This window comes from Silurus meridionalis, chromosome 3 (assembly GCF_014805685.1).
Source record: "Silurus meridionalis isolate SWU-2019-XX chromosome 3, ASM1480568v1, whole genome shotgun sequence".
Classification (NCBI taxonomy): domain Eukaryota; kingdom Metazoa; phylum Chordata; class Actinopteri; order Siluriformes; family Siluridae; genus Silurus; species Silurus meridionalis.
In genome coordinates this window covers 10008108-10020761 of record NC_060886.1, presented here as the reverse complement: position 1 = coordinate 10020761, position 12654 = coordinate 10008108, and the positions used below count along the sequence as shown (strand labels likewise).

Here is a 12654-nt window from a genome sequence, read left to right as displayed (position 1 = left end):
GTGACTTACTGACACAAAATCTGCCTTTCACTGCCTTCATTTTTTCGAAAACCCATTGCAGTGAAATTTCTTCCTCTTTGACCATCTGCTGACTCAAATGAATCTTCTTGAAGAGGTTTAATGTGAAGCTTAAATTCCTTTATGTAAGAAAGCCGTCGTGTCGTGTGGGATTTTTTTTTGTAATGGCAGGGTGGAGTCCATGGAAAAGTTTAAACAGAGGAATTCTGGCTGCTGGTATGTCATTAGAATATTCAGGTTTAAAGCACTGGTGTGTTTAAGACATCAAATTTCTTTCATTAATTTTATATAATTCAAGTCATGCCTGCTTTGTAGCACCACAAAGAAAAGACTGACACACAAAACGACAAGCATGAGAGACCTGAATTTAGGCGAGACTTTATTTTAGCAGCATATCTGCATTAATCTTACAAAATAGTCTTATAAATAGAGGACAACCTTGAAAAAATCCATAACAAACAGCATATAATAAAGTCCACCCCAATCCAGAACACTTCCTGGAACATCACATGACAAGATGGCTTGTTTCCCAAAAAGGAACTCACTCACCCCAAAAGGAGGGCAAAATGCCAAGCGAGCCACAAGGCAGGAAAGCTGGAACTGCACGAGACGCCGGTGCCGAGTTTCAAAGCACAAAGACAATCCATGATCTGTCAATCATGACAATTCAGTGAACACTGACATCAGAGCAAAAAAACAAATGATTCTAGGTACAGAATGTGCAGCTCTACACTGTCTCATGGGAAGAGACAATTCTGGGAAGAAATGACTAACATTTTCAGAGATTTTATTGTCGTGAATTGAATTATGAATCTAACAACTGGAAGGACGTACCAATGAGCACTCAAACTCCATTCGAACATCTCTTACACTGAACACCAGGTGTGCAAATGCTAAAGAAACTCCTTATTCCTTGGAAAGCAGAGCAGACTGACAGCAGACTTCGGTTTTCTCTGTGTAATTACAGAGTAGTAAGGTCACTACGTGAAAACAAAACCCAGAAAGTTGAAATCTGCACTGAATTTATTTAATCTGATCTGGCTATAGGTAACAATGGGAAGATTATTCCTTACCTAACTGCAAGCAAAGGCAAAAGAAAAGTTCTAGCAGGTGCACCGACTGAGCAAAATCCACCCGGGTCTGAAAATTTAAATTTGTACAAAATACAATGTACTTTATACAAAACTATATGATGGCATTCTTTTATAGGATGGTCACAATTAGAACTTATAATTTAACGCCCATAATTTCACAATGCTATTTGAAATTAATAGCTGTTGTAACAGCAATCCAACTGAAACTGCTGTTATATCGGCAATCCAATCCGTATGACGGGACACTACATGGTTATGTGAAGAGTACTACGAGAGCTCACGTGAGGCTGCGGAAAGATTTTGCATCATTGAAATGTGCTGGCAAGTGCGCAAATCACATTAGAGCAATGGCAGCTGAGCTGATATCATCCTACATCACTGACTGAACAGGAATAGCTGATGCCCTGAGCAATGTCCATTCTCACCCCTCAAAATCAAGGATTTCGTGATTATGGATTTATAATGTTAGAGAAGTAAATATATTTGACATTGGGAGTAACATCCACAGGATATTCTGGAGCATATACAGACAGACAGACAGATAATTATCTATATACACGTATGTATATGTGTGTGTGTGTGTGTGTGTGTGTGTGTGTATGTTTGTGTGCTCTTTTTTTTTTTTACTGTGTGGATTGACCTTGTGGAGGTAAAAGCAAACACAGGTGCACTTAAAATAGAGCCTGAATATTAGACACAACAATGCACTGGCATATGGTTTAACATGGAAATACATGGGTTGGGATGAGATCCAAATATTCCCAAGTTTGGGGAGATCTAATCTATTACTGTTCTAGTAGCACTGAAGAACTATGGGCAAATCAACATGCCTGTGACATTTACTGAGAAACAGATAAAAGAACTAAACCTCTCACCTCGACTCATTTGTTAAATCATCAACAGCACACAGCTCATATTATGTAAGTAGATGATTCTGTAGGCTAAGGTCAAAGGAGAGAGAACTGCTCTGCAATCACAGTGTTGTCCTTTAAACTACGTGCAGCTCCAGAACGTAGTAATCTAATTTACTAGCTAACTAAAATACATTGGATGGCATACACGAAAACAAGAAAAACATGAATTACAGCCTAACACTACGCGCTATCCACTAGCTGGTTATCATTATTTGGCAAAGTAAGCTCACAAATGAGTAACGATACAACCTCAACAACACATCAGTTGACATCATGAGCTTGGAATTTCCACCAAATTACAGACCAAATAAATGCTGTTATTCACTGAGAAAATAATGTCAAAGTGCTGACTCATGTTTGCAGCCTGTTCATGTTGCACGGCATTCTCAATAAATTCATAGTGTGTCCCTTGTTTAGCATTTTAGTGACACGATTTTGTAAGAAATATTAAAATCAGCCCAAAATAAAAAACTGTAAAATGTCATTTACACTGTAAATACTTTCCAATCCTAAATGCCATGTATTTGAACTCCATGGACAGACAATTTCAAACATTCAATGGCAGCATTGAGTAGTGTGGTTCTGAGCGAGATTGCTGGTATGTGCTTCCTTTTCCTGTTAATGTAGAAGCCAAAACAGGACAATTGTACAGCTGGAACTTATCCCCTGCATACAGCAATGAAAAACGTGAAAGCTGATACACCTGCTGAGACACTCAGTACAAATGTTATATGCAAACAATCAGTACATAATACCCAATTCTAAGGCACCTTTAGCCAGTCCCCACGGTTTTTATTAGAAACCTGCACTAAACAAACACATTTTTTGGGAACGTAAATGACCTGGTTGCAGCCAAGCCACTTTTCTTTACCAAGTAGTGGTTTTTAAAGGAGAATTGGTAATGTATTAGCACACACCAGCAAACATGAGCACATGTCTACAAAGCACAATTTCTTCCTTAGTGGTTTTGTGCATGGTCTAAAGGCCCATTTATTCTACCTTCCAAACACGTTTCTTCTCAAATGTACTTTGGATAGGTTGAAGTAAAACGTACGAATCCAAAAGCAAAAGGTCCAAATATTTGGGCCATTTATTTGTCAGATGTGGATGAACAGATGTAGAAACCTTTGCGAGATCCGATACCCTTTTCTCAGTGTCGTTTATTACATGCTTGCTGGATCATAACGCATCCTTGCAGTTGGTGTTGCAAAATTCGGGGAATTTTCAGGACTAGAAACTTTCCATGGAAATTAAAGGCGATATATATTAGAATAAACAGGAATAAAATGGGAGTTTAAGAAATTGCAGGTTAGCCAATAGCAGGGAATTTAAATGTATTTGAAAAAAATCTTGCAGAGTAATCTTGGTTAAAACAACCAGATTTAATATTATTTCAGTTACATTTCTACAATGCATATTCATCAATCGCATGCACACAGCACACTTATTACAGGGCCACTGAAGCCAAACCCCCCTACATGCACTGTAAAATAATACCATAAAATAAAAACAGATCCTTTTTTGAATCCTGCAAAAAAATAATGTAAAAAATTAATTTCATCTTAGTGAGTATTCATGTACATTTTCATAAATATTACACAAATGTATGTTTCAAACTTCCTTGTGCTGCTTGTAAGCTATTGTGCAACAAAATTATTACTATTCAAAATGACTAACAATTAAATCAAAGCTTAAAATGTCATTTCTTTAAAATCTGTATTAATTTGCATGCATGTCAGCTTATGACCAAACAAATATTCATATACAGTGGTACCTTGACCTACAAGTGCATTAATGTACGAGTTTTCCGAGGTACGAGCGGTCACTCGGTCGATTTTTTGCTGTTGCTACGAGCTCGAAATGCCGCTGCTAGATGGCGAAATGAAGCCAGAAAGCTAAGATTGTGACGAAAATTAAGATAAGCAAAGAAGAAAAGGTAAAACATTAAAAGTTTAGGGATACGTAATGTACAGGAGTGATAGAGAGAGTAGCAAAAAATCGAGTTTTCCCTCCTCCGCTGCTTATCGCCTCTCCCCCCACCTCTTTCTATTATGTTTTTATACAAGATTTGTTATTTAGAAATGTATTTTCCTAATTTAGTAACATAAAACAAACACGGGGTGTCATTTTGAGGGTTGGAACGGATTAATGCCATTTTTTCAAAGTATTTTCAATGGGGAAAATTTATTTGATGTGCGAGCAAATTGAGATACGAGCTCGTCCACGGAACGAAGGTATACAGGGGTCAAGGTACCACTGTATATGTTTGTGAATGATTTCCCCACTTTTCTAATCAATTCCAATAAATTCATGGTAAGTTTTCAACTTGGAATATTTCCATAGTTCCCGTGGAAGGTTTTGAAATAAATTCCAGAAATGTTCTGCCCCTTTGCAACACTACTCAAAATAAAAGCTTCACCTTCAAATGTGCAACATCTGCAAACTGTTATCAAAAAGCTAGAATCACACAAGGGGCATGACAATAAAGCAGTCACCCAGATGTTAGAAGGAGATCCCAAGTTTAAATTCCTACAATGCCACACCCATCTATGGCTATAAGTTGAAGAGATCAAAACTCCTCTCTAGATGTTCAAAGGTTCGGTTGGTTGGTATATGTCTCAGAGGAAACACCTCATATACTTGTAGCTGATATATAACAGGGGAGACCTAGGCTAAATTGAGGAGAAAATACAGCACTAAAAAGCCCATTTGGATGTACCTTGCCCAATACAGACTTTTGACAAACCATGTTTTGCCAGGGTTCAAGGTAAAAGAACCTGGCCTCACTACATACAGTTGGGATGACAGCTGTGCACCAGGCATTCTTTGCGGCTTCTCATTTGGAACCTAGCTAACAGCAAGTTGCGGATAATCTTAAAATTCGCGGAAATCCGTAGCGGGACCGAATGTTCATGAACGTTAGGAAAATTTAAAAAATGATCTGGGCAAATACTGTACACCATTACATTTAAAGTATAAAACTCCATCAATACAATTAAAGATAAGCATTGCCTTAGATCTTCATTTTCACAGATAATTCTGACAGGGATTATGTGATCCTTTTAGACATTTAGCAGCTATATACAAAACTAAAACTGTGCTGAGATAAAGCTGTACACGAAACTGAAGCTGTGCTTTACTGCCTATTATAAAGAGGAAGGTGCTTTTGCAGAAAAGGAAGTTTGGGCTTGATTTAGCATAAAAATGTATTCACTTCAGTAACATTAGCATTGTTTCACGATGAGCAGTCTGCTTGATCACACAGATCACTAGTTAGATCGAGACACAGATTGTCACAGATTGTCTCGCATTAAATGTATTTTGTAATATATAACGTATCATAATATCCTCCGGCTGTTCTGTGAACTGAAACACTGATGATAAATTCATTTTGCTTGCACATGCGTGCGTGTAGAATCGACTCGGAAGCAGTAGGGGGTTACTCCGGGAATTGCCCTGTATCACGCTGACAACAAACAAATCGATACACAAAACTTGAAATAATACTTACAACAAGCATTGAGACTAGCATCATACAATATGCCATCAAGCATTTCGAGGAGTACAGAAGAGAACACTCTCTACCATTTAGATCATGTTTTTCAGTCTTAATGAAGTGTTGCAGCATTCAACAGTGTTCAACTGATCATAAATGAAATATTTTTGCTAAATTTATGTCCTAATATACAATATATTAATAGGGAAGGAATTGGAGAAGAATCACAAAAGTGTTCCACTGTTATTTATGCTTTTAACCTAATGTTTCCAACCTGATGATGTGATTCTGTTCATTTTTCATCAGATGTGTTTGCTGTAATAAATGGCAGCAAACACATCTGTTCTCTTTAATGGCATCAGTTTATTCAAACAGACAATAACACTGTACATTTCCACAAAGCACACGTCAGGATTTGATAGACAGCCAAGATGGAAAGCTTGGAACTAAATGAAGATCACTTTGATAGGTCTCAGAAATTTAGCAAGTCCTTTTATACAGCACAACCAGGACATCATGAATTCAACCGTTCACAAACGATGTACGTTACATGTTTCCTTTACAGTGCGCGGTCACAGAAATACACAAGCAGATAAAGATAATGGGCAGTCTGAAAATGTAGCATGTTAAATGTTTTAGATGTCCAACTCTTACCTGTTGCACAGTGGAGCCTCGAAAACTACTGCTTCATGTTTCCTGTGACGAGGAGGAGACTTGTGAAAATCCCACTGTTACTTCTATGCCAGAGCTTCACACAGCACACTCTTCCCAGCTTTTACGGGTCTTGTTCGCAATCTGTCTGAAGAAGAACAATCAGACTAATTACACATTCCTATTCAAGGTTTTTGATTCAAGACTCCATTCACCTTAATATAAAAGAAGCAGCTTTTGTTTGCACCATTGGGAAGCCTGTTGAGCTTATGTGCCTCTTTAAAGACCTTCCTGTAACAAGTGTCCCGGACTCAATTAAATATTGTTCTCAGCAAAGACATTTTTGGCCATAAGTTTGGGTGGAAAAACTTGTTGCTCTCTGGCTTTTCCCAGAAATCTATGATGCTATCCAATGTTGTATTTGACATTTCAGGTCAGCATATGGCTTAGATTTGAAGTCACTTGTGTTCTGTGGATTACATCTGCTGTAACATTAGATGCCTGCTGGCATAGAAATCAAAGATACTTGGTTAAGGAATTCCAGGCTGATGCAACCAAAACATTCGGTGGATTCTGGTGTACCAATATTATCATGTGTGGACACAGAAGTATACACACTTGATATTTCCAACCTGTACACAAGCTGAACTTTTTTTTTTTTTTTTTTTAAGCAAGTTTGGCATTGAAAGAACTCGAACATTCTGCACAAAGCCCTGACTTCATCCCTCATCTTTGAGATAAACTGCACCAGAGACCTCCACACCCAACAGCACCACCTGACCTCACTAACGCTTTTATGGCTGAATAAACCCAAAGCCCTTATAACCACGCTCACATAGTGAAAATCAAATTTCTGCTCATCTCACATGCATGTCGTCTGTGGAGGTAATTAATCATGAATTCATTCAGAAGCACAAGCTTTAGTTATGTAAAAAGAGTAAAATGCCAGAGTCAAGTTAAACATACAGACAAAATAAAAATGACTATTTAGTAAACGTCAACAGGAAGTAGGGTTTATACTAGTTCACTGCCTTGGTAATGCTGTTGTGCAAGTACATCACAAATAAATAAAGAAAACAAATAAATAAATGAAATAAAATGAACTAAACAACCCAGACATGAACTCTTTTTGCCCCTGGGCTACTCATTTATCCAACCATGTAAACTATTAACAATAAAATCATACCTGTTCATTATAGCAGTACACTAAAGTAAAGGCTGTATTATAAAGGCAAGGCCAGAGTACAGACAGTGAGGATATGCAGGCGGATTAAATAAACACACTGTTGTACTACACTGAAACAGAATCTGCTCTGTGTGACACTCAACACTTTAAGTTGCTGTCTTCTTTATTGAACCGTAAAACCGCAAAACCACAGAGAGTCAACAACGTCTTTATTTGCATGACCTTTTCAAATAGAAAAATGTAAAATAAACACACACACACACTAACACACAACCTTACTCCAAGTGTAGGGGAAAAAACCTTAATGAAGGATAAAGGCAGTATATCTGAGCGTGTCTGTTACTAATGGTACAAGTGCAATTAAATTTTAGCTGAATCTACAAAAGCTGCACTGAGAAGATGTTGAGCTAAAATCAGAATAAAAATACACAATCATTCTACTATAAATCCACATATAGCCTTTATAACAATAGAACACTTGACGCATTTTCTCTGTGTACTCATTTCTTTCTGAAAGTTTTTTTGTGTGTAATTACCCAATAAAATACTAGAAAAAGATTTTCCAAAAAAAAATAATAATAATAATAAATAATAATAATGATGATATCAATCCATACTAAAAACATTCTTGTAATTAAGCTCTTGTATAACTAATCTCCCTTGATTTTTTTCTGATTATTTGAGTTGCCTTCTTGGAAAGTTCACTTCATTCTCACTGCTGCCTGCATTCTCAATCATGTGATGACATGCGCTGAGTTAAGTGTTTTACAGCCAGGATTTTGCCACTCCTCATAGAAGCACACCGAGAAATACTGCACATGCTGGAATGTTTGGTACCATCTGTTTTGTTTAGGAGTTTGGGTTCATCTTGTAGCTCGCACAGTGACCGAGAAAACCCTTAAAGCCACGGCATTTGTGTCATTATGACTTTACATTCAGAGTGTCCAAAATAGAGTACAAGATCTGCCTGAATAAACACACTTGCACAGAAGTGAACTCAGCAACTGGTATAATTTATACGCAGATATATTGTTTGCCGAAAACTGAAGAGGTTTCATCAAATAGGAAACTGTGGTAATCAGTAGCTAAATTAGTATATGGATTTAAAAATAAACACACATTTCTCAATTTAAGTGTGTTGCACATATTCTACTATATATAGATAGAAAGAGAGTGAGATAATCCAGCCATTAGGGTTGCACAAGCCAGTGCACTCTTAGTGGCGGTCACAAACCCGGATAAATGGGGAGGGTTGCGTTAGGAAGGGCATCCAGCGTAAAACATTTGCCAAATCAAATATGCAGATCACAAACCAAAATTTCATACCGGATCGGTCGAGGTCCGGGTTACCAACGACCGCCACAGGTATCCTTAGCCAACAGCTGACAATAAGGCTACTTTTTTGGCCAAAGGAGGAGAAGGAGAATAGGAAAACATCTACAGAGACAACAGGGAAAGGAGAAGTGTAGGAGAGTGGAGGTTAGAGTTGGTACTTTAAATATTAGTACTGTGACTGGTAAAGGGAGAGAGGTAGATAATATGTTGGAGCATAAAAAGGTAGATATGTTCTCTGTTCAGGGGACCAAGTGGAAAGGGAGTAAGGCCAGGAACATTGGAGGTGGGTTTAAACTGTTTTATCATGGTGTGGATGGAAAAAGAAATGGTGTAGGGGTGATTCTAAAGGAAGAGTACAGTAAGAGTGTAGTGGAGGTGAAGAGAGTTTCTGATAGGGTGATGAACGTGAAGCTGGAAGTTAAAGGGGTGATGATAAATGTCATCAGTGCTTATGCTCCACAAGTAGGTTGTGAGATGGAGGAGAAGGAAAAACTCTGGAGTGAGGTAGGTGAAGTGGTAGAAGGTGTATCTAGGAATGAAAGATTGGTCATTGGGGCAGACTTTAATGGTCATGTAGGTGAAGGGAACAGAGGTGATGAGGAGGTTATGGGTAGGTATGGCCTTAAGGAGAGGAATGTGGAAGGGCAGATGGTGGTAGATTTTGCTAAAAGGATGGAAATGGCAGTGGTGAACACTTATTTTAAGAAGAAAGAGGTTCATAGGGTGACGTATAGGCGTGGAGGAAGGTGCACACAGGTGGACTATGTTCTATGTAGGAGATGCAACCTGAAGGAGATTGGAGACTGTAATGTGTCAAAGAGACGTGGTGGTGGAATGAGGAAGTGCAGGAAAGCATAAGGAGAAAGAGGTTTGTAAAACAGAATTGGGATCGGCAGAGATGAGAAAAGTAGGCAGGAGTACAAAAGAATGCAGCAGCAGGTGAAGAGGGATGTGGCAAAAGCTAAGGAAAAGGCATATAAAGAAATGCATGTGAAGGAAGAAAAAGAAAGAATTAAATAATGAAAGGATTTGTACCGAATTTGCCAGGCAGAGTGACCGAGCTGGGAAGGATGTACTGCAAGTTAGAGCAATAAAGGATGTAGATAGAAACGTGTTGACTAGTGATGAGAGTGTGTTGAGAAGATGGGGGGAGTATTTTGAGCATCTGATGAATAAGGAAAATAAGAGTTGAATAATGTGGAGATGGTGAAGCAGGAAGTGGATAGGATTGGGAGGATTGGGATAGGATGCGGTTGCAGGGAGAAGAGGTGGAAAAGGTGGAGGAGTTCAGGTACCTGGGGTCAACAATGCAAAGTAATGGAGAGTGTGTTAGAGAAGTAAAGAAAAGAGTGCAGGCAGGGTGTAGTGGGTGGAGAAGAATGACAGGAGTGATTTGTGATAGAAGAGTATCTGCAAGAGTGAAAGGTAAAGTTTATAGGACTGTGGTGAGACCTGCGATGTTGTATGGTTTAGAGACAGTGTCATTGAGTAAAAGACTGCAGGCGGAGCTGGAGGTAGCAGAGCTGAAGATGTTGAGGTTTTCGTTGGGAGTGACGAGGAAGGATAGGTTTAGAAACGAGTTTATTAGAGGGACTGCGCATGTGGGGCGTTTTAAAGACAAAGTGAGAGACATGGAGTATATCGGTAGGAAAATGCTGAGGATTGAGCTGCTAGTAGAGAGGAAAAAAGGAAGGCCAAGGAAGAGGTTTATGGATGTGGTGAGGGAAGACATGCATGTACTTGGTTTGTAAGAGGCAGATGTAGAGGACAGGGGGTATGGAGACAAATGATTCTGCTGTGGCGACCCCTGTGGCAGCCGAAAGAAGAAGATTATATATATATATATATATATATATATATATATATATATATATATATATATATATATATATATATATATATATATATATATATATATAGAGAGAGAGAGAGAGAGAGAGAGAGAGAGAGAGAGAGAGAGAGAGAGAGAGAGAGAGAGAGAGAAAACTAACTATAAACACAAGCTACAGAGCAGAAAATATTCACAGAAGAATTCTTACAAAGTCATTTCCGCTCTCAGGTCATAATGAATCATTAGCCAGTGTATGATAAAAGCAGGTCACTGCAGAATCTACAATTGCAAATGTCATACTCCAGTGCAAGATACTGGGTCACAAAGTAACAAATAAAAGGCTTTGAGTCAGGACAGGTCACAGGCAACAATAAAAGGTCATGCACCCCTTCGGCTATTTTCTGCTAGTGGCCTGCTTTTGCAAGGGAAGAGGGCTTTCCAACAAGACAGTGCACACCATACCCGAGCGCTGACTCTGTAATTATTAAAACAGAGTAAAAAAAATGGGAAATGAATGAAGTGGTGAGTTTTTTTATGGCTAGTTTCTGTAAGCGAGGTCCTTCTGATCTATACGTAAAGTCTGTATATCAGGACATCAACTTCTTTTGCTCTTTCCAACAAATTATTGCTCTAAAATTTCAAATGATAATAAAAAAACAACTATTTATTTGTAAATATAACATATCCAAATCTTTGCCATGTGTTACAGGATCCGATATGTTTTCTCATTGTTCTGCTGGTATTATCCAGATAACCAGACCTCGTATCAGACTGCTGATATTTCCAATTAAAGACAAAGAGAGAAAAAAAAAAACGCCGATTGTTGTAATTTCAGGTCGCATTCCACAAGTGAGTAAGTAATCAAAATCCAGTCACAATTACAAATAAAAAAAAAAAAGACAAAAATGACTCCTACCCTCTTGGCCTCTTGTGCGTGTGTGTAAAGTTTTTTATGACAGAACCATTGAGAACAGTCAGTGCTTCGTTGTATGGTTTTGGGTTTAAGTTCATAATGTTTGTGCACAAGCTTTTTTTTTGGCATGTGGCTATTATGCTTCATAAGGAATTGAAACCATTATGAACTGCAGAGCTTCAATATGACTTATCATAAACCCTGCTCTCAACACTAGCTTCCTTCGTCATGTGGGAGAAGGTGCAAGATAAATTTGCCATACGCTTGTGTAACATGACATGCCCTTTAACCCGAGTTTCCAAGTTAATCAAGTTCTCCCAGGGCACGCTTGAGAAGAGTAACGTGTAACGCACAGTCGAACAAATGCAAAGGGCATCTAACCCGCCCTTTACTCATCGTTGCTTACTCACTGAGTACGCTCAAGTTCTGACTTGATCAGAGGGAAGAGTAACTAGTTTAGAAACAAAATATTTTCTAAAAAGGCAAAGTCAGCAAACTACTAAAGGACCAATAGTACAGAAGGTGTACAGTTTAAATAAACTAATATCAGTCCTTTGAACATTCTACACGTTCGCATCAACTTAGTGGGACAGGTGTCTACAAAACAAATGACCAAATACTTATCAAACATGGTCAATATGATCAGCTTGGTGTCTGGTGATTGTTTCTATTATTTTGCTCTGAAAGCCAGGGATTGGTGAAGTTAGAAGGCAACTAAAGTCCACTTTCACTCACTCACCTTTCAATAACCATCTCATTGCGCCATGCACACACACATCCACACCGAGATGCCATTAATCTTAATAATCCACTTACTGGAATTTTTTGGGGAGAGGGAAGAAAGCCAGAGAACCCTGAGAAAATTCAGGTTTGGGGAGAACATCAACAGAACTCTGAGCTCAGGACTGAACCCTGGATTTTGGGGCTGCAAGATAACAGTAAAAATATACGCCTTAAGCAGGAAACATTCATAACAAATACACAGCAAACAAGTTATAAAAAAAATTAATAAAAATGAACAAAATTTCAGAGTATTGCTGAAAGCTGTAGCATCATGAAGGCAGAGAACTTGGACAACCTCAATCAGTTTTTGTGTCCCTCAAATTTTAGGAACTGTGTGAGAAATATAGAAGATATTTATGCAGGATATGGTTCCCTGGTGGTCTGGTGGTTAGGATGCGGCGCTCTCACCGCTGCGGCTCGGTCAGAGAACCAA

General features: G+C 38.4%; 1 protein-coding gene across 4 annotated transcripts in view; it reads right to left on the bottom strand.

The window, feature by feature from the left end:
• The window catches only part of fhip1b (FHF complex subunit HOOK interacting protein 1B), a 28225-nt gene that overhangs the window by 12886 nt on the left and 2685 nt on the right, over positions 1-12654 (bottom strand). For 2 of the 4 annotated variants that reach the window (XM_046844782.1, XM_046844784.1), the window contains exon 2: positions 6177-6317. The gene's annotated coding sequence lies outside the window, so the exon portion shown is untranslated. Of the gene's footprint in view, positions 1-6176; positions 6322-12254; positions 12364-12654 lie in introns of all 4 variants that reach the window. The other 2 variants (XM_046844783.1, XM_046844781.1) reach the window with 2 other exon arrangements.